General features: G+C 41.7%; 1 protein-coding gene and 1 long non-coding RNA gene across 4 annotated transcripts in view; one reads left to right on the forward strand and one right to left on the reverse strand.

Moving 5' to 3' along the window:
- Positions 1 to 23,167, forward strand: part of NRG3 (neuregulin 3) — a 579,635-nt gene that overhangs the window by 182,270 nt on the left and 374,198 nt on the right. The window lies entirely within an intron of this gene.
- Positions 19,519 to 20,420, reverse strand: LOC310845485. The gene is made up of 2 exons (XR_014564796.1): positions 20,377 to 20,420; positions 19,519 to 19,657 (listed from the first exon to the last, which is right to left on the reverse strand). It is a non-coding gene; the product is annotated as an uncharacterized lncRNA (long non-coding RNA).

Consider the following 23,167-nt stretch of genomic DNA (forward strand, 5'->3'; position numbering starts at 1 on the left):
TGCATGTATGGATTTTATTATAGCTTCAAACCTGCTTATGTGCCACAGAACTGGAAGCGGAAGATCACAGATATTTGCAGCACCCCCACTCACAGCTCAGCTTATTTTGCAGCAGTAAGAATTACCAAGCAGAATACGATCTCCCCACACAAAAAGTCAGCATGTAACTCTCCCCTTTTTAAATCCTTAAATACAGAACAATTTTGGCATTTAGTTTACCTTGTGAGTACTACTTAAATATATTTTAAGAACCAGTTTCCATAGTAAATTAAATATTTGCTCCCATACCTGTGATTATTTATTGTGATCTTGCAATCTTTGTTCAGTTTGTAGTGCTGGCTAATTATGTTCAGTTGTGTCAGCTAATTAGCTAAAGTAATGATCATTAATTTCCTCAAGTGACTTTAAGGCAGTGAATTGTATATTCAGGTTAGATCTAAAGAACACAGGTATAACCTTTCAGTACATCAAACACTGAATGCCACAATAATATCTGCTGTAGTTTTTAGTTGCCTCAACCCTACAATTCAAAATACCAAATAAATCTAGAGGAGATAAAGATTATCATCAGTTCTGCCATTCAGTTTTCTGGCAGTTCAGAGAGGAGTGGAATTTATGCAGCCCTGAAGGTGTAGCAGGCTATCCAGACAAAATCTGGGATACTTTTTGGGTAAGTTAAGAAGAACTGATTATAAAGCACTTTGGGGAAAGGTTGTAGCTCTGTTGTAGAGCAGATGATTACATTCAAAGCATCCCAGGTTCAGTCCCTGGCCTAGAAGGTAATGCAGGAAAAAACTTATTCCTGAAAGACTGGATAGTCAGTACCGAACTAGATGGACCATTGATGTGACTTTCATAGAATCATAGAATTATAATGTTGAAAGGGACACTGAGGGTCATCTAGTCCAACCCCCTGAAATGCAGGAATCTTAACACACAGTTGCCCATCCAATTTGCAGTCACGCCAGACGCTGCTTAGCTTTGCAAATGTGCTAGCAGTTGTATTGCTTCACCACGAGGCAGCTTCCCTTTTAATCTATCATCAACATGCATTCTTCTTATCTGAAAGAATGTCTGGTTTTATTAAATGTTAACAGTGTGATGTATTTTATTCTGTTTTTTATGTAGCTTATATTTTCTAATGGCTTTGGCTACACTAAATAAATAAATAAAATAAGTAATAACATGCAAGTAGCATCAAGTGATGATTCATAACGAGCCGCCAGAGATCACAGATCCTTCAATGCACCTCTTAGTAGGGATGCTCAAGAATTTTGCTCAGTGAGCATTTTGAAGTGAATGATTTATTTGCAGTTCACACAAACTGATTCAAAGCAGGACAGGACAGATTTATGAATGAATGCATGTGAAGCTGACCTGTAGCAGAAACAGACTTATCTGCCCATTCCTATCTCTTGCACATGAAAACAGTTCACACATTCAGCTATGGTTCATTGATAACCAGGGCTTGCATCTAGGAGGTTTTCTGTTGGGAGGCCAGAAGTTCTGTGATGATCTGTCTCTACCTTTTGCACTTTTTCTGTCATTCCTGTTAATTTCTGGAAAGCTGACAGACATAGTTTCTCTTTTTGGCTTTCTCTGCTCTTTGTTGTACTTCAAGTGTGTGTGTTTGTTTTTGAGCTGCAGAGCATAAGCTAAAATAAAATTACTCACATATTGTTATGCAATATTTATATTTTATTTTATGAACTTTATTGATCACTAGAGTGAGATGTAACTTTTGAAAATTTTGTTTAAAATGTATAGATTCTGAAAGTTCTTTTATTGAGATAAGTGAGCTTGAAATATATGCTTAATTCATTGCCACATTCAATCTCTTTTCCTCATTTGTATTGTTCACCAGTTGCGTGCCAAGACCCCGAGGCCTCCCCCTTATGTTGAATAATAACATGTGGACACCATATTTTAGGTTAATGGGCAAAATTTAGGCCACAACTTTATTGGTTACAGAATGTGAGCGGTATTGGCTTAGGCATTGGAATTGAACTGACTATATCTGACTCCTGCCCGCCTGCAAGAAGTCTCACCACCATTAGGGGGAGCCCTGTTCATGTACATCAACTCAGAGCTCCCCTAGCGTCACTGGAAGGTTGTCCCATGGCCCTAGCCTCCACCTTGGCTTCGGACAGGAACCACAACCCCCAGATTCCTTTAACAGAATACCCTTTAGAATGAAGGGGTAGGGGATAGCAACACCTCCTCTCCCACACGGCTGATTAAAAGGGATAAGCCACGCCCTCTGGCCAACTGGATTGGCCGGCCAGGGTCATGACGCAGTGCTTCACCAGCCCCCACTGTGTGTGGAGGCCACGTGGCCTGACCACAAGACCGACCCGCCCAGATGTGGAACGGCTTTCTTAGAATGTTAGCAAGCACCTTTTTTGAGGTAACCAAGTTAAGATTTGTTGTTGTTTAGTCATGTCCGACTCTTCGTGACCCCATGGACCAGAGCATGCCAGGCACTCCTGTTTTCCACTGCCTCCTGCAGTTTGGTCAAACTCATGTGCGTAGCTTCAAGAACACTGTCCAACCATATCGTCCTCTGTCATCCCCTTCTCCTTGTGCCCTCCATCTTTCCCAACATCAGGGTCTTTTCCAGGGACTCTTCTCTTCTCATGAGGTGGCCAAAGTATTGGAGCCTCAGCTTCAGGATCTGTCCTTCCAGTGAGCACTCAGGGCTGATTTCCTTATGAATGAATCGGTTTGATCTTCTTGCAGTCCATGGAACTCTCAAGAGTCTCCTCCAGCACCATAATTCAAAAGCATCAATTCTTCAGTGATCAGCCTTCTTTATGGTCCAGCTCTCACTTCCATACATCACTACTGGGAAAACCATAGCTTTAACTATATGGACCCCTGTACTGGAAGTAAACTCTTGGAGATACAGGGAGATGAGCTGGTAATATGGTTCTGTACTTTGAAACAGGTATATCTGAGCTAAGAGGCCTCTGCTTAGTGGTAGTTCTCCATCAACATGATCTGCTGTTGCTATTGTTGCTCCCATGTGACCCCAAAAGAACCTCGGAATATCTGCAGTTAGTAGAGCAGATAAGCTGATGCTGTGTTTTATACAACTTCCCCAATCCCTTGTCAGCAGCGTCAGAGTTATTGTGAGTTTATTAAGGGACATCTTTTAGAAACCCTCATACAGAGCATCATCGTTCTATTACGCTAGCCTGCCACCAAGAAAATGGTGTTGTTGTTATGATCATGAACCCATGCTACAAGAGTAATGACAGAGATGGGGAAAGTGGATTGGGAGAAGCACGGAGATTCATTTTTTAAAAAACGCTCTTTGGAAAGATTTAAAAAATCAGCTGAGTCCAAAGAGAAAAGGATTCAACCATTGTGTCCAGCCAGATAGAGCATAGATAGCAGGCACATGGTGAATATCAAGCAAATGTACTGAGAAAATAATGATGGTGGTGCAGGAGAGCATGGGAAATGCTGTCGATGCAGAACTGATAAAAGAGTTGCTGAGGAAGCTGGAAGGACACTATCAGGCCTGGCAGTCTGGCGGCAAAGGAAGTGCCAAGTAGGCAAGCAGCTATGGGCAATCTGACAGAACCTTGGCTTTGGTTACAGTTGCTCAGACTGTGAACCCAGATAAGGATGCCAGCAGGATTTTCTGGGCCCGGTACATTGCATATGGGTTGGGCCCTCTGACCCCCAAGAGGGCACTGATTTGCATAAAATTTGCATATGCCTCACCATACGCAACGAGGGAACCAGGTAGAAGGCGTACTCAGTGGTGGCACCCACCCTGTGGAAAGCCCTCCCATCAGATGCCAAGGAAATAAACAACTATCTGACTTTTAGAAGAAAAGCAGCCCTGTTTAGGGAAGTTTTTAATGTTTGATGTTTTATTGTGTTTTTAATGTTCTGTTGGGAGCTGCCCAGAGTGGCTGGGGAAACCCAGCCAGATGGGTGGGGTATAAATATGTTTTGTTGTTGTTGTTATTTGCATATGTGTGTTCTCTTTTGCAGATGGGAGTACAGGGCTTAATAATATACATCAATGGCCACACATGTAATAAAAATGTCTGACAGAATGTGAACAGCTTTTCCATAATTCTTTGTCCACACTAGAAAATGTATAACCTGTTTCTGCCTGGCATACGGCTGTTAAAAAACACAGCGGTCCTGCTTTCCCCAAATGCCAATGCTAAACTAAAGCTCAAGCTGCATTCCTCTACCCACGTCACCAGGAGTAAGCCCTATTAAACACAAAGAGACTTACTTCAGAGTAGACATGTACACCATTGTACTGTAAGTTATCTATACAGTGATTTTTGAAAGAAGTGCCTGGAGGTCCTGCACAGCAGGAGACGTGTCTAAGCTTCTCTACAATTTTTTTTGCATTTTGTGTTTACCATTTAGTGGTGGTGGTAGATTTCATTAACATCCGCCTGCATTCACTGTGCATTTGCAGAAAACAATTTCTAAGGAGTACTCAATTTCAGATGAATTCATCCCAGGAAAGATACAGCCTGGTTGCTAAGGGGAAAGGAGGAGCAAACCAGATATTTCAAGGCTAGAAAATAAGGCAGAATCAAGAAAAGTGCACCAAAGGGGGCGGGGAGATAAGCTGTTTAGGACCTCAGGGATTCTTTTGCCTGTTATCAAAACTGCTCCCTTACAATTCACAGCCCTGATTTCATTCATATGTTAAAAACACTGACCAATGGAAGCAGGCAGGCTTATTTCACAGTAATCTCTTAGAAGGGCACCTGAACATTTCTCTTTGTTACTTTCTTTCTATGAGGACCGAATACCTTTTCATTAATCTTTTAAAGAAATCTCATAATCTAGGGACCCTGCTGGCTGTGGGTCTGGTACCTCTCAGTGACTCTGGACCCGTATCAGAGGCTTTCCAGAGTGCAGTGAACCTCTCTTGTGTCACCTGATGGCTGATGAACTGGAAGTTGGAGTACCTCCACGCTCTGATTACTTTGAGGTCAGGAAAGCATCCTGTGGCAATATAGGGAGACAAATTTCATCCCTGAGTCTAAGCCTAGCATGCTGAGTTCTGCCTCTTGTTGTGTTCCTCCACTGCATCTTGGTAATAGAGTAATCGCAGTAAAATAAGTCATTGCAACTGCTTTAGACTGAAGATAATATGTTTTCCCCAAACCCCCACACTTTTACGAGTGACTTTGATGAATCAACCTGTCACCGATATAGAATTTGATAAGGTCAGCCATCACCACTCTCTCTGAAATTACCTGGCATAGCCTTTTGATAGCTCTTGTTAAATTCTTGCATGCAGTGGTCACAGAGGCTGAGAAAGTTGCCTTGGGCGGCTGGAGAATGGTCCTGAGGGCACATTGTTCAGGTTTGTTGCTGAAGCTAAGCAAGTTTTGGCCTGCAAATTGCCTGGGATGATAGGTAACCAGTAAACCACACTGAACTCTTTAGAGCAGGGCAATCTTCATTGAATTTTGTGTGGGTCAAAGCATCTCCCTGGCATACTTTTGATTCTGCCATTCACATTTAAGTAGACCTAGAGGGTAGTCCTTCTAGAACATTTTCACAAATTGCCACCCACACAACCTCCCCAAATTTCAGGCATTTACAACTTACTGTTTTTTCCCTTCTGGAAACAAAACAACAGCAAGTGCAGCATAAAGCACTGAATTTTGTCGTTGGGATGTATTTGACTGTTGTAGTAACGTTGGTTGGACAGTGTTCTCAAAGCTATGAACATGAGTTTGACCAAGCTTCAGGAGGCAGTGGAAGACAGGAGTGCCTGGTGTGCTCTGGTCCATGGGGTCACGAAGAGTCGGACACGACTAAACGACAACAAGAAATGTTAATGTTTTTTCAGAGGAAAAAATAGCCAGGGACAGGCCACTGAAGACCACCAGAGTCAAATCATAAATCAGAGCAGCAGTTCTATTATTATTATTATTATTATTATTATTATTATTATTTAATATGTGTTTCTCTATTAGTTTGTCTGTGGGGTGGGACAGTGATCAGTAGTTGCAGAAACATGCTAATACCAGGCAAGGGAAACTCCAGTTGCAATACATAATATTTTAGGCAGATTATCATCTGAATTGTTGTGGCTGCAATGTAGGAACAAATTCACTCTAAACAAAGCAAGTAAACCATAATATATTGTTATAATGGTTTTACTATTGTCTCATTTTCTCTAATTACAGCAATCTCAGTGATGATTGGAGGGGATTAATAATTAAGTATGGCAAGATTTCATTTTGTTCTCTTTTAGTCCTTAAATTAAAGATTTACATAGTTTGCAATATTTAATTAATTACCCTTACGAGATTCATGAAATAAAAGCATTTGGATCTAACATCAAATTGTCTGCTTGGTCCTCAAATGTTAGGAGCCTGTGGGAACCAATCATGATTACATAAAAGAAGGGAAATGAAAGATGAATGAAATAACTGAAGTAGCATATTAGAGGATTCCAGATTAAAATTTTGAGCCCATCCAAAGCCAAAGGCTTCAGGACAGAAGCAGGGTGTAAAATTATCCTAGGATCAACAACGGCAATTTGGCTATCACTGTTACGTTAATATGTGGGTGAATGTTAGTTTGCCACTATCCAAAAACTCAAGAGAGACACCAGGGACTTTGATGGTCACCAAAATGAGATTGTCAGCACTCAACCTTGTATATCTGTCAAGCAGGAACATTCACAAAATTAAGAACATTCTCTATAATAAATATGTAAAAACAGGGCAACAGTTTTATATTTTGCTAAACTTTGGTGTCATTCCATAACTTGAATTTCAAGACAGTGACTTATCCAGATAATGTCAGATTGGTATAGTTGAGGGTATTTATGAGTTAGAGGACTATGATGGGACAGATTATTGTTATTCTGTCTAGAAGGGTGGCACATGTACTTCCAACATTTTAACAATGGAATTTCATTCCTCAAATTTCTGATAGCTGGAACACTCTTTTCTCTGAATTAAAATGGGAGACACAATAGATTACCCTCATGGTCCCTTCCAACTCTACAATTCTATGATTCAATGAATCTCACGTACACCTAGAAAGTTGCTTCTGCATGAGTCACTGTTTTGGATATCTTTCTTCTGACCGTAAATTCTGGTCTTTCTCCGCATGAAGAATAGTTGAGCAATGAACTGATATGTCAAAATTATCCACCACAACAGAGAGAGACATTGGAGGGAGCCTATTGAATATGTGCCTGTGTCTACTGTGGTTACACAACGTTACATATACATAAGTGTGCAAGTACAATCATTGTTAGCAATGTGAGTTTCAGCAACCACACACTGACACACAGCTAAGCAAAAATAAATTAATTGGGTAAGTAAACAGGGAAACTTGCAGCCACATCGGGGGGGGGGGGCACAAAAGAACTGAGTTAAACATGCAAAAGCCCAAGCTTTGACCATGTACTAGGAGGCCTGCACTGTTTCAACACTATGTTTGGTATTCCTGTCTCTTTTCCAAGGGCCATTCCCATAAAGGTTCTTTGCGTAGCAACAAACTAAGGCTATGTTTGCTTTCAAACTGTACTCATGATGATTCTTCTCCATCTCTTGAATGCATCACCAGCCCTCCAGAGCAGCTCTCAGGCTATCATCCTTTCTGCGGGATAACAACCCTAGGTCAAAGATGCAAGCCATAGCAGGGCCTGTTGGGAAATATATTTGTAAGACTCCACAGTCATATAACATACATATACATTTGTGCTCAGACGATGGCCAATACTCTTGAGAAGTATGGCTCCACACTCTCCTATTGTACCTGAATAATTTTGATGCCAATTAAAAGAACAAGCTTGACTGTATAATAAGCCAGCCACTGGTTTGCAGCCACCATATGCATTTTTACACTGAGAAACCACTATTACTGTCTGCAGATAGGGATTTTCTTTGCCTATGGACAACCGTTTGAGGGTTTTGATTCAGAATTAGTACATTTCTCCAGCAATGACTGAAATAACCTTTAGCAGTTTCAAATTTAGCCTCATCTTCTAGGCAGTCAGGATACCAATGTAGGTGAACAGACATCATTTTGTCATTTTGAAAAGAAAGAGAAATTACTAGACAACTAAGTAAATGCAGTATCATAAATTCTGATGTCAATAAAAGAACAGTTGCTATGGATTTGTCTGCTTTTACTTTCATAATGAAGGAGCTGGAACAAGTTGACCACATTTGCTTGATTGCATCTTAAGGAGTGAAAGCAGACCTGATATATTATATATACACTTCAGTGTTCCCCACTTTCCTGGTAAGAGGGTTTCTGAGCCACTCACTTTGCAGGGTCTAGTTTCCTTGTGATTTGGATCAGATACTTATGGTATTGTCTAATATATATCAATTTACATATATACAAGTATAGCTGGGATAGAGCAGCAGACTACTGCCCAGGAACGGTGCAATATCAAAAGGCACATTCCTGAAGTCTTCCAAAGCTCTTTGCTATCAGCCCGTTGCAAAATCTAGAGTTCTACCTCCTTCTCCAGCTACAGCACAACTGCCAAACTGTTGTTCTTCAGCCGCCATTCAAGCCGATGTGGTATATCTGGTAGCTAGTGACCCCCAGCCAATGAAAACCACCAACACTCACTTAAGTAAGCATCTTCTATCCATTCATCACTGCCTGCTACACTGGCAATATTTATTCTCACTTTATGACCATAGCAGTATGTATTTTTAGGGGAGTGACTCCAATGTGACTTTTCCCATGCTGTCTAGTAACATAGGAAGATTTCATGGGCAGAAACTACATTGTTAGTTTCATGCATGTGATATTTTCAAATAATCCCAGAACAGTGTATAAGCAGCTCTGTAATGTGCTGAGTGATGTACAAATTGTTCCAGAATCTCTTTTTCTTTTCTTTTTTGAAAACTGCAAATGAGACAGAGTTCAATTATTCTCCCTTAAGTTTCTGATTATCAGCTGAGTGGTGACACGTAACAAACTTACGCAGTTTCCACTGTAACCAAAGCAGCCTAGTGTCAGACTGCAGAACTGCACTATAAGTCTTCCATTGGGCAATATCTCTCAAGATGTTTGTGGTTCATCAACCAGGAACAGTCTGCTGAGGTTGCCATGTCATTATTTCTGATTGTCTCATCCAAAGTGTTGACATAATTGGATATGCTAGGTCATAAAGCACTCTGCTCTCATAAGTAGGCAAGTAGGCATAGTCAAGATCCAGTTGATCAGAGCTACTGGCTCCTTCTTAGAGCTTTGCTTTTTTCAGCCTTGTCACATCCAATTTGGCTCCCAGCTGCTCTGTAGAGATCTGCTTTCTTGACAGTCCTCTTACATGCCTTGGCCTGCATTGCTGATCAATTAACCTAGTCTGGAATCATGACCTTGGAGCTCTTACAGGAGTGGTGAGCATTAGAACCCCTGGCCCTTCTCACTATGCTTGTCTTGTTCCAAACTTGAGCCCTAGCCTAGATGTTGTTCATGCTATTATTCTCTGGATACTCCCCTTATATTTCTGTCCATGAAGTTGTGTTCCAGCTCCAGGGCCAAAGACAGTGTTGTGCTGGATCTTCTTCTTCTTCTTCTTCTTCTTCTTCTTCTTCTTCTTCTTCTTCTTCTTGATTTTCTTGGTTTACAAAAGTATGAGCAATCTCTCTTTTTTCCCCAAGTTACATTTTTATAGATCAGTTTCATTGGTTGAGACATTAGCGTTACATTAGGAAGAAAAAGGGGGAAAGAGGTGGAGGGGGGAAAAGGTGAGTGGGGCGGGGTCAGGTGGTGACATTTCTGTTTTACTTAATATATGTGTGGGGTTTTGTGTCAGCGTCGCTTGTGCAGGTTCTCTGCTATTTGCTTGTGTTCCTTTGGCGGTGAGAGAGGTTGGGGTTGTCCTAGAATGTGGTTGGGCATCCTTGGATTTGAACAGTGTTCTCTGTTTAGCTAAATAGAAGCTGATATCTCTATCATTTGCTGCTATCTAATAAATATTGTTATACAAAGAAGAAGCAGGAAGACCTTGTGAGTTGCCACCACTCAGCTCTCTCTGAGAAACTAAAACCACACGAAAAGGGATATGTCACTGGTATGCTCTGACTACTAGGAGTTGATACTACTTCATAGGCAATGCTTTGTCACACAAGGGGAAATTCAGCCTTGCATTAATTTTAACAAGCTCTCTGATGAGAGTAGGCAAAAACTCCACTAGTGGCATTCTAATTACTCTATAGCAGTGACCACATAGCAAGGATCATAGAACTTTCTTAGCACATGTTGAAGCACAACTCAGTTGACACTGAATGTTTATAGAGTATAAATGTCTTATTTTGTCTCATTTTAATCTATGTTGTCTGCAATGTGGGCCATGTTTCAAATAATACATTGTCCACTACATTATATTATTGTCTACATAAAGCTTTGGGTACTTTTTGATAGTGGAAATGGTGCAAAGTGGCGGCGGCGAATAAATGTTGTAAAACAAAAAATGCAGCAGTTATGCAGAAGCTCTCAGACCCGTGACTATACTGCTTTAAATTCTTCCTTTTCATGAACTGTCACTCTTTCCAGACTTGCACTTCCACTTTTCCTTTTCCCTTTTTAAGTGCTAAATGTTTTAGTTTAGAGGCTGACATAGTGAATGGCATAAATCTACAAGCGAGTCTCTGCATTTTCGAAGCTGTCTCAAAGCATTTTACTTAGAGTTTTAAGTGCTCTATGAAATCTAAAGGCATTTTCATAACATAAGAGCCTCTGATTTTTATAAGCACTTAGAGGTATGCTGCTGGCTAAATCAACAGTGCTGACGGAAATGGAAGAAAATAAGCTTTTGTCACTTGCCAATGAAAGAATATTTAAGATTAAGGGAGGAATGAACACAAAACGGAATGCTGAGTTTTTCTCATGTACTCTAGTACACTAGAGGCATAGTCATACTACAGACTTAATTTGGTTTATCAGTCACTCTCTCCAGGGTGTTAGGAAGAAACTCTTGCAGCTCTGCAAGATGCTTTAAACTGAAAATACCTGGGAGATTCATCAGCGTACAAACCTCGCTCCCTGCCACTGAGTTACCGCCTCTCAGTAACTCAGCAGTACGGCCCCTACAAATTTCAATATGGTAATATAATATAATATTGGTAGGCTATGGAAATTTTCAGCACAAAAAAGAAAGCAGCTAAATGCCATTTTATAAAATCAATAGTGGTTCATATGCAAAGCAATTTAATAATAAGGTTTGGAAGATTCTTATATGTAGGAGCTGACTTTCCAGCTAAGGTGGGGGGACAACACTTTGGAATTGTGACACCTGCTAATCACTTATTTCAAGAACCCTCTTTGATTTTATTTATCAGTGCCAATGTATTCATGAGTTTGTGTTCATTGTATTCCATTCATGTATTGTAAGGTCTTGTTTATGGTATGGATGGGATATTAGACAAAACTGCATGCTGTACTGCCAGAATCCCATAAATGACAGGTGAGATTTCAACTTGCAGTTCTGCTACAATGAAATTTCATGGCAGTTGACTGAAGAAGGAAAAAAGTTTCTATTTTAGGAAATGGAAAAGAAGAAGAGCAGGGCTTATACCTAAAATAGGAATTGTTTTGTTATAGCTGTTCATGACAGACTTCTCTGGTTTCCCCAGTATATGGAGATTGTCATATTGATCATTGATCAGCAACCCAGACTGGTGTTAGACCACACAAATATGTTGTTTAGAGAGGATATTGCTAAGTATAGCACTGCTTCCCTTGTTTCCTTGGATAATGTTAAGCAAATAACATCAATTAGCAAATTGATTGGCATGGTCTCTAATTGCCTTCCGGTAATTCTCTTTGCCTGTTTACAAACAGGAGAGTCTTAATGCTTAGGATCTGGTATTTGGTAAATTAAAATTATGCTCAAAGCAACCACTTATTGTTTGTTTTTTTATCTCAGGGTTTTTGTTTTCTGTTAGCTGAGGCTCAGATAAATTCAGGCTTCACAGTAGATTGGACAATTTGCAAGACTTTGCTTATTAAAACAATGTTATGGTGTTGGTTGCCCACATAGCGATGGAAATAATATGGAGGATACACATGGGAAATTCTGGGCATGGTTAGAACTGTGACACAAATTTGCCAAGGGAGCCTGATCCTAGGGGAATGGGCCATGGATAAAAACTTGATTCATTAGTAGTGATGGAGAGATTCTCACTGGGCTGAGCTGCATTCACATATATTCAGGACAGATTTGGTCTCCCCTCCCTAAGCAATTAGTGTGGTGCTATTACAGGGATTTGGTGCAAGGTGTGGTAGTTCAACTTCAGCATACCTCTCATGCAGGGATAGATAATTAAAATAATAATGCCAGGACTGCCTTCAGATGTCTTCTAAAGGTTATATAGTTATTCATCTCCTTGATATCTGATGGGAGGGCGTTCTATAGGCTGGGTGCCACTACCAAGAAGGCTCCCAGGCTGCTGGTAGGTGGAGCCAGAGCAAAAAATGTGAGTGGAGCTGCAGATGCAACTCTTAGCCTTTGTACACAAGGCCTGAAGTTGCTGGATAACCAATCGGATGGCTGAAGAAGCTAGCTGTCAATGCATTTTGAACCTACTTTTTGAGCCTTTGCCAAGAGCCCTGGATTGAACTATGATTGTCCAACCATAGGTCTCAGTGAAACTCAGGATATAGCTTCTCTTTACCCTCCCTTATTTGGGACAAGTGTCTATATTAGTGTCTTGCTCATCATTTTCTCTCAACCGTTATTTCTCTAATTTTACTGTCTCTGAAACCTCCTGTTAGTCCATTTCTCAGTTATTTGCATAACCCCCCTCCCCTGTGTTTAGGCCTTAATTGCAATCTTCCTGACTCCCTAACACTTCCCTGAATTTCATATAATGTATATCTCCTGCTGTTTATAGTACTTTTAACAGGACTTGTTTATGAGCAATGTGAATCTTTGAAAGAGTCGGTATTTTTTGCCCATTTGTATGAAAAGGATAGAGGGAATAAATTGGCAATGTAACTGAGAGTGGGGCTTGGAAAAACATTGAGATGCCTGAGAGTAGATATGTCTTTGATGAACTGTGGAGGGAAAAGATGGAAAGTGTGGAGACACCTTTAGAAGAGATGGGAGAAAAATTTGGGTAGAAGAGAAATGGATTAGGAATGGAAGAAACTATGTACACACTGTGTTGTTAAAGCACATTCAAATCACATTTCCCCCATCAAGGAATTCTAGGTAATGCGGTTTGTTAAGGGTTTGGAGTTGTTAAATAAAGCTTTTGAGTAAATGCGTTTTTAATATATTTTTTAAGAGTTGTTGCTCTGTGAGGGGTGAACTGCAAGGTCCAGAATTCTTTGAGGGGTGAAATGTCCTTTAATGGTATAGTGTGCGTGTAGCCCCTGTCAGAAAATTTAACAAGTAACTTTGTGGTGCAATGCCTTCTCAGTACTTTTATGAAAAAACGTTGTCACATACTCAAGTCATGGTGCCTCGGAGAGCACAAAGCTGCCTGATTGGAAAGGGATATTTATCTTCATTAGGAGATATGTAGCAGTCACCTTTGCTGTGGCAGTAAGCGAGCCAAAACTGAGGAATGACCATTGCAGGAGGAATACTTTAAGAAACTGAGAAAAATGAAATCTATAACCTGAGTCACAAAAATACCCCTCCCCCCTGCTTAAGAAACCCTCACATTTTTCAGACATAATGAACAAGTACAAATTGTGCAGAAGGTAATCAGATTTGGTAGGAAATGATGTGATTGCCATGGCTTTTGTTTTACGCTTGTCCCAATCCCTATCTGAACCTCTACAGACATGTGCCTGAGCAAGGAGCTGGTGGTCCAGTGCCTGACCCTCAAATCTGCCATCATCCAAGCCCAACTTATCAGGCTCCCATGTTTGCTGAACTGTGCAGTGAGTGTGCTAAGTGGGGGGGGGGCAGTAAAAGACCAAAAAAGCACCCATCTTCAGGCTGGTGTGGAGATGACATCAATGATGTGGACACTGAGTTGGAGGCTACAGGAGCACCAGATGGGGAGCTCAGTGAAGATCAGGGCTCATAGTAGACTGCTGGACATCAGAGACCATTGCACCTGAGGCACTTGGCTAGGAGCCCCCAGGGGACCTTCTGAGGCCATCAGAACCTATAGGGCCAGAGTCTGAGCCCTCACAAGCATCTTCCTCTGATTCTTGAAAAATCAGATGCCTCCTTGTGTACATTACCAGTCTAGCGGTGCAGGGAGTGGTGGTGGGGTGCTATGGAATGGAGAAAGCTTCCCCATCTTCAAGCCAGAGGGCCAGCCCTTTGAGGCTCCAGAGCTCTCTAGAAAAGGAGGTTAGTCTAGAGCAGAGGCTTTAAAGGCTCACCTGGGGGTGATCCATAGCTGCCGGTCTACTGTGTGGTACCTGATGTAGAACAGCCTTGTAATATGGGTATTTCTCCTAATAAAAATCCCCCAGCAAGTTTCATATGAGGTGTCTCATGACCCAATGTAATTTGTAACAAAATCAGGGGTGTGAGTTATTTCCCTGCAATTAAGAATTGTTCTCAATGTCATCTTACCTTCTTGGATATGATCTGAAAATAAAGGCTGTAGACTGCAGTTACTGCCGTACACTGTTCTCTACAGCAATGTCTTCCATAACGGCTAACCCGATATCACTTCTTTGTATTTCCTTTCAAATCTCTCTTCAAGACCCACTTCTTCCATGATGCCGTAGTTTAACCCCTTATAGTCTTCATCTCCAGCTGAGCATATGACTGCATTTGCTCATATTTGCCCAGTTTTACTGTTGCCTCTGCCATCCTTTGTTGTTGTTTTCGTCAACATGCAGATTGTAAGCTTCTTGGGGCAGGGACCTCCCTTCTTTACTATGTTGCTCTGCAAAGTGCCATGTGAAATGATAGAGGTTTGTAAATGAACAACAGCTTGCGTTTATGAAGGAGTCACCACAACTAAACACTGTATCATTTCACCTTGTGGTTTTCCGTGGAATCCTGTGGGCTACCGAATAATCAAGTGACGTTAATAAATGCCCATATCCATGTGAACAAACCACTGGAGAAATATTTTTGTAAAGGGTTCGTAACTTGCTTTCTTTTTTGTGCCCCGCCCCTTTTTACAGGACATAGTATTTTCTTTTTCTTGTTTTTTTTTTTAAGTATTCTTGCAACCCTCCCACTGTTTAACTATATATGTTATTTATCTTTCATTTCGTAGTCTGGTATTAGCTTCTCTTACTGTGCTCAAGTTGGCTACTGCTGCCTTTCTTTTTTCATCTAATTAAATGCTCTAATTACATGCTAGATGCTTAACTCTGGCCATTGGCCTTTATTAATACCTCTCAGAGCAGATGATTGTTTAGTTACATAAGGAGATGCTGCTGCTGTTGCTGCTTGCTGCTGTGGTGTGCGCATTATCCCCATCAATTGGGGTGAGCTGAGTGGTAGCTTCTCCAGTTAGCAAAAGGCCAGTGATGAGAACAGGATTGTGTGATCTGGGTCAGAGATTTAGCAATTTATTCATCACAATTGCAAAAAGCTGTCCACCACTCACTGTAAATCAGAGGCACTGTGAGAGATGGTAATGCATAATGCCTATTGAGCATCCATGGACGCTTCTAATCTGCCTGACCACATTTCTGTTCTGCTTGTGACTTGAGGGAAATCTTAATTACTTTTTGTAATAGAATGCAGACCATATTTGTGTGTGGGGGGGGGGGTTAGCAACTGGCATTCATCTTACTAATAAGGTTATACAAGCTAAGGAAGCCAAAATGCACTTGTCCCTGGGATCTTTACTAGGAGGAGGCCCTGTATTCTGGGATGTGTTTTACGTGGTGGTGGGGATACTCAGTGCGGTACCCTCCAGATATTGTTTGACAACAGCTCCAGCCAGCATGGCTAATGTTCAGGGGTGATAGGAGTTGTAGCCCAACATTTAGAGAGCACCACATTGGTTAGTCATGTTTTACGCATTAGAGCTACCTTTGTTGGCATTAACAATATTTATTTATAAGCCAAGTGAAGTCATGGTCTCCTAGCCAATGACTGGTGCTGGGTCCTGATGAAAAGAAGTGAGATTCACTCAGATTCTGCATTGATTCACTCCCTGGTTTCCTGAATTTTGTCGGTAGTAAAACTTAGTTTCAGAAGCAAAATGTTTCAAAACATGCTGTCTGGGCTTGGAGCAATCAGCCCAGACATCCTTTCTGGTCAGATTCATGTGGTAGAAGAGAATTTAAAAAGAGCTCTTTGCTAACCCTTGCTCCCGATATGAGGGATTGTCACCTCAGTATGTCTGGCAAAACAGCTTACTCTGTGGTCTTAACCCCTTGATGCATTAACTAGAGCTAAGCATTCTTGCTTTATGAGGTTGGATTTATCCCCTAAGTCCCTTCTCAGGCAAATATGACAATTTTTGCAAATCTTTAAAGCAGGCATAGGCAAACTTGACCCTCCAGATGTTTTGGGACTACATCTCCCATCATCCCTAGCTAATAGGACCAGTGGTCAGGGATGGTGGAAGTTGTAGTCCCAAAACATCTGGAGGGCCGAGTTTGCCTATGCCTGCTTTAAACGGAGCAAATAAAAAACTGCTTATATGACATGTTGATGTCTCTTTTCAGGATACAGCAATGGGCACACACTATATTCTCATGTGAAGGAGTGTCACTGACCATGAGCTCCTGAACCCTTCAGTTCATTTCACCATCTTCATTCACATCAGTGTTTTATAGGTGGTTGATGGTCACAGTAAGGGCATGTATTTTTCTCCCTTACCCTAAGGACAGTTCATATGATCACAAGGCATGGATAGGACTCTCTGTAAGGATGTCTCTGCTTAGGGAGGCCAGCTGTTGATGTCTTTTATATAACAGATATTCTTTTGTTCTTTCTGAGAGTCTGGTGGCTGCTACTGGCTTTGGTTGGGTCATATTGGTTGGCTGATGAATTGTGTGGGTTTAAATATTTACAAAAGTTTATATATATATATATTATTGCTAGCTGTCAAGAACCCATGTTGCCTTGGTAGCATATTAAATATAGTCTATTAAATACCTTCATTTTTAATATAAACTAATGAAAGTATCATCTGCAGTCTTGTGAACTATACAGTAAAAAATGAGGATGCTGGAGACTACCCTTCTGATGGACTTGCATGACACACACACCCCTAAATTGTAACCAATCATCCTAAATTTGTGCTCAAGCATTTGTGACAGATAAGAGTGTAGAATTTCTAGCAGCAACTGAAATCATTCTTTCATTTATAAACAGCTATTTTAAGGGAAGTTTAAACTTCACAGTGCTATTATCCTCCATTTCAGTTGCAATGTGGTTTTGGGCTAAACATAGGGAGCAAAATAAGAACAAGTAGGGGGCCCTCTCTCCTTCTATCTCAGCCAATCCTGTATTTCTCAGCCAGAGAGCTTGGCAGAAAAGAGAATAAATGAATAATAATTCACTTCAAAGAGGTTGTATAAGATGAGAGATTTCCAAGTTATTAACGCTGAGAAGTTGATATGAATCAGCTCCAAGGTAGGGCTCTCAAGATCTGTGCCAGATGGACAATGGGAATTGTTTGTTTAAATTCCTTATAATAATCTATCTTCCTAGCTGGCAAGGGAAACTCTGGTGGATGATCTGTCTGATTTAGTGCTTAAGAGCTGCATTAAAGAAGCTTCCCAACAGAGCCGCTGAAAGCTTCTCTCCTCCAAGTGCTGTGTTTCACAGAGTCTCAGTACCCGAAGCAAGAAGAAATCTACGTAAACAAAACCTTCTGGGCCAGGACAGTATCTCTTCTGTAGCATGGCTGTTGATGTAACAGAAAGACCATAGAACCATAGAATTGGAAGGGACCCCAAGGGTCATCTACTCCAACCCCCTGCAATGAAAGAGTCTCAACTAGATCGTACATGACAGGTGGTCATCCAAACTCTGCTTGAAAGCCTGCAAGGAAGGAGAGTCCACCACCTCTCATGGGAGTCTGTTCCACTCTTGAATAGCTCTTACCATCAGAAAGTTCTTCCTGATGTTGTGCCTCGGTTGTTCTGGGAAGGCTGTTCCACACATGCAAACCATCACTTTAGGTTGCTGACATCGAGTGATGAGCATGCATGTATGAAAATGACCCTTAAGCTTTGTGCAGACTCCCCTCTGAGCAGTAGAAGCTTTGCTTTTTTGTTGCACACCAGGCATCTCCCACATCTTTATTTGCTGAGCCATTTCTTTTGCCTACCTTCTGCTTTACAGGAGTGATAAAGGAAAGGAGTCTATTCATCATACACCTTCCCAAAAAGGAAGGTAGAAAAGCAGGTGCTACCTCACCCTTTGCTTTCCTGCTCCGAAAACCAGAAATGAAACAGCAAACATTCAGGCTGGTCTCTCCTCAGTTAGATGGCAATCCTGTTTCAGTAAAGGACTTCTTTCTTCTTACATTTGACACAGACTTTCTAATGTTACTAGAGCAGGATGTATGCAGCAATGTTTTTCTATGCTAAGGTGATACGATACGATAATCTTTATTGTCATTGTCCCATTCAGAACAATGAAATTGAAAAAATCTACACCAGACTTTCAAAACCCAACAAGCCTGCTATCCCAGCCTGGTTAACCTCCTAAAAACTCTGATACCTCCTAATTAAATACAATATACTCCCCCAGAGACTACCTTACACTGCGTTTAAAACCAAAATCGCATTTGGACCAAAATTGTTTGTCAGGCGGCTAGTCCTAGTCTTTATAACCCTGTACCTTCTTCCAGAAGGCAGAAGCTGAAAGAGATAATTTCCGGGGTGCGCACTATCCTGCACTATCTCTGCAGCTTTCTTATGACACCTAGAAGCACAGATTTGATCCAAGGTGGCAAGAGTGCACCCAATTATTCTCTCCGCAGTCTTTACAACCCTGGACAGCATTGTTTTTTCCCTGACTGTGCAGCTTCCAAACCACACACAGAGACCATAAGTTAATACACTCTCAACAGTTCAATGGTAAAATGTCAAAGAGGTCTCAGTTTGACACACTGCCAATGAACTCCAGAACTATGGGCCCTCAGACAAGGCACCCTCCTTCCAGGGCACCTAACCTTGGGTGCTGCATGCAAACTGAATGAACATCATGGTGCTGTAGGGCAATGGGCCTTCTATTGGTTTTGTGGCTCAAACAGCACCCAAGCTTGCCACCCTCTTACAGATGCCTGCTGGCAAGTTTGTACAGTATATTTGCCATGTGTCTTGGAATTATGGGAATTGTTCTGGGTCTAGTCTAAAAGGACATGGAAAGAGTATACAAACTGTTTGGGTGAGATCCTGTTACCTATGTAACCACCTATGTAAATCCACAATATTGTGTCACTTACATTTTTACTCTCACCCCCAATCTCTGCCTTTGTTTTAAGTTTTCTGTATCTATTATGATCAATGTATTGAAATAATACACAGTGAGAGAGAGTGTTTTCTCTTTACATATTTGTGGCTGAGATAACACAAGCTCATTTCTTTTTTAATGCATATAAAGTAAGTAGGAGAAACTGGATTCTAATCGCCATCCATATTGTTCATTCTTTTATTTAGATTTATAGACTATCCTATTCCCCAGGAGCCATGGTGGCATTATTTATGCCATTATTTTTGTATCTATTTCACTGCTGTTCTCGGCATTGCCAAACCCCATCTTCCATAGCTTTTGCTGCCACACAAATGATAAAGAGATAGAAATAATATAATAAAACATGAGGTATGGTGAGTTTATTGCAGTTTCCCGGCAGCACTTAATTAAAATTCTGTTTGCAAGTTGATTGTGATCTGTATTTACTCGGTACTATTCCTTAATACAGTTATAGCTCCGATTGCTGCCTTCACAATGGCCCCAGTATGCACAACAGCATAACCATAAAAGGGGGAATAGGTGTGTGTGTGTGTGTGTGTGTGTGTGTGTGTGTGAGAGAGAGAGAGAGAGAGAGAGAGAGAGAGAGAGAGAGAATTCATCACTTTCAGCTTTAAAATTGGCTGGGTAGTTTAAGGGAGACTGCATAGTCCAGCTACCCCTCCTCCAATTTGCGTTATTGCAATGGTGTCCATAAGCAGCACTTAAACAGTACTAATAATCTGTTATGCTGGGAGCGGGGGGAGGTTCTTTGGTCACCTCCCTGCACACCACAAGACTTCTTCCATGTACTGTGGAAATGGGACACATGCTGTACCCTGGCTCGTCCTCTTCTCTCCCCCTGCACCAGATCAGTGCCTGGGAGTCCAAAGCCATGATGTTGGATTATAGTCATCTGTTGAGTCTTTATATGATAGTATCTTCCATGAGTGTGTGTGTGGGGGAGGGGTGCTGAGTGCATCTTCACTAAACGCCCCCCCCCCCAGACAGTGCTACCATAACATGGGCCAGGTGTCACCAACCTTTTTGGGCCACCGGGCACAGTTTGGATTTTGAGAGAGTGCTGAGATTTACAAAATGGCTGCCCCATGGGCCTTTGGAGTGAGCACTGTCATTGTTGCCTCTCTTCAACCTGGTCCTGCTTGGAGAGAGAGAGAGAGCTGTTAAAGGTACAAGAACTCTGATCTAACCCAAACGCCAATCCTAAACCTGGGTCACTGCCTTGTACCCCTTTACCAGGGAGTAGAACCCATTAAACACAAAGGTGTCCCCTTCCGATCAGACATGCATATACCATTGTACTGTAAGTTCCATGAATTCTCTCTCTCTCTCTATATATATATAATAGCACAAACATACACATTCTAATAATAATAAGAAGAAGAATAAAAAAAAAAAATTATTTATATCCTGCCCTCCCCAGCTGGGCTCAGAGTGGCTAACAACAGTAAAATAATACAATATTCTAAAATCAGTTCATTACAAAATCAGTTCAAATCAAATTAGTGGAAACCATTGGGCTAGAGTTCTGTGAGGATTGCCCTGCCCTGCACCTGGCCAAAGACCTGGTGGAACAGCTCTGTCTTGCAGGCCCTGTGGAAAGATGTCAAGTCCCGCAGGGGCCTAGTCTCTTGTGACAGAGCGTTCCACCAGATTGGAGCCACAGCTGAAAAAGCCTGGCTCTGGTTAAGGCCAGCCTAACCTCCCTGTGGCCCGGGACCTCCAAGATGTTTTTGTCTGAAGACTGTAAGGTCCTCCGTGGGACATTACCAGGAGAGGCGGTCCCATAGGTATGAGGGTCCTAGGCCGTATAGGGCTTTAAAGGTTAAAACCAGCACCTTAAACCTGATCCTGTACTCCACCGGGAGCCAGTGCAGCTGGTATAGCACTGGGTGAATGTGATCCCGCACCCGCTGGAGTTTCTGGGTCAGTCTCAAGGGCAGCCCCACGTGGAGTGAGTTACAATAATCCAGTCTGGAGGTGACCGTCGCGTGGAACACAGTGGCTAGGTCAGGGTGAGAGAGGTAAGGAGCCAACTGCTTAGCAACTGAACATAAAAATAGTAAAGAACAGCAAAAACAAATAAAACAAACTAACAAAAATGAAATGAAAACAAGCAAACAATATCAATACAAAAACTTATACAGAACATATAATAAACAATGTATATACAATATTTAAGTTCTTCTTTCCTAGTTCCGTGAATTCTTAAGGAGTGCTTGAAAATCAGCTCCTGCATGGCAGGAGGCAGGCCTACTGCTCTTTGCAAAGTTCTTGCATTCTGAAGAGCGTGAGATGAAACAATGAAGCAGAACCCTGGGGCCTCATTTGATTAGCAGGATGTCTGTCATCTTGGTGGGCGGGGCTTTTGTGTTGTGTTCCGGAATTGGCCCCTCCCTTCAGGTGTTCAGGGAAGTTCAGTTGGAGAGGCCAACTGTCCTCCTTGCCTGCTGGTGTTGTTTTAGTTTCTCCTGGCATGTTACTGTGTGACAATTCCCTTTATTACTGAAGCTTTGTTTGACATATACATGAGGCGCTTCCTTTGCTGGAAGAAGAGAAACTCTGCTGGAGAATGGTGGAATATCCTAAACTGGGTGAGTGGCAGGATATTCCCAGCCTGACAGGAGGATTGGTTTGTTTGTTTTTTAACCATCCACAACAATAACGTGAGTTGAAACATTGGTAGGCCTGTCCCTTAAACCAGAGTTTCCCAACTTTGGGTCTCCAGCTGTTTTTGGACTACAATTCACACCATCCCTGACCACTGGTCCTGCTAGCTAGGAATGATGGGAGTTGTAGTCCAAAAACAGCTGGGGACCCAAGGTTGGGAGGCCCTGCCTTAAGCCTTTTCTGCTGACATTCACTAAGAACCCTAAAACAGGCAGGAGGGGGCTTCCTTCACCATCTCCTGTTAGAGCAGCAACCTATGAGCTCAGCCATAATGTATAGAACAGCCTAGTGTCCTCCAGATGTCATCATCCGACTTCCGTTTGCCCCAGCCAATGTGGCAAATGGTCAAGGACTGTGAGAGTTATGGCCCAGCGTCATGTGGAGGCGCAAGGCTTGTGCAGAACATCATCCTTCCTGATTAAAATTCTACAGGCAAGAACTTGATTCACAGTGATTCGTACTTTTTATATAGAGAGAACTTAGCAGAGAGAGATAATTGACCACAGTATCTTTATTATGTAGCTTTTCTATAGTAGCTCAAGGTCGCTCATAACATAAATTTGAAACAATTCATAGAATTAAACATTTGGGCAGAGCCGGAGGGAAAGAATTTTCAGAATCCAATTTTGTCTTTGTGTGAGCTAAATATAGCAAATACTTTGAAACAAGCATATCAGCCAAATCTTGCCCTGCCATATATATATGGCAATATATATATATATGGCAATATATATATATTGCTACGAAAGCAAATATATATATATATATATATATATATATATATATATATATATATAGTGTTAGATCTGCATTTTAATATTTATACCAAACATTTAGCATTGGAATCTAGTATGGCTCTGGACCCTTGCCCCCTTGACTGATAAAAAACTAGCAGGGAGGGGACAACTGGCTGGGCCAGGGAGGTGATTAATGCCTGCTTGTGGGAGGGAATGGCCCTTGCCTGCTTGAATGTAAAGGTAAAGGGACCCCTGACCATTAGGTCCTCATCTCGCTTTATTGATGTGCGACGCTCATCTCGCTTTATTGGCCAAGGGAGGCGGCGTACAGCTTCCAGGTCATGTGGCCAGCATGACTCAGCCACTTCTGGTGAGCCAGAACAGGGCACAGAACCACTGTCTACCT

Source organism: Podarcis gaigeae, assembly GCF_964106915.1.
Source record: "Podarcis gaigeae genome assembly, chromosome: 5".
Taxonomy (NCBI): domain Eukaryota; kingdom Metazoa; phylum Chordata; class Lepidosauria; order Squamata; family Lacertidae; genus Podarcis; species Podarcis gaigeae.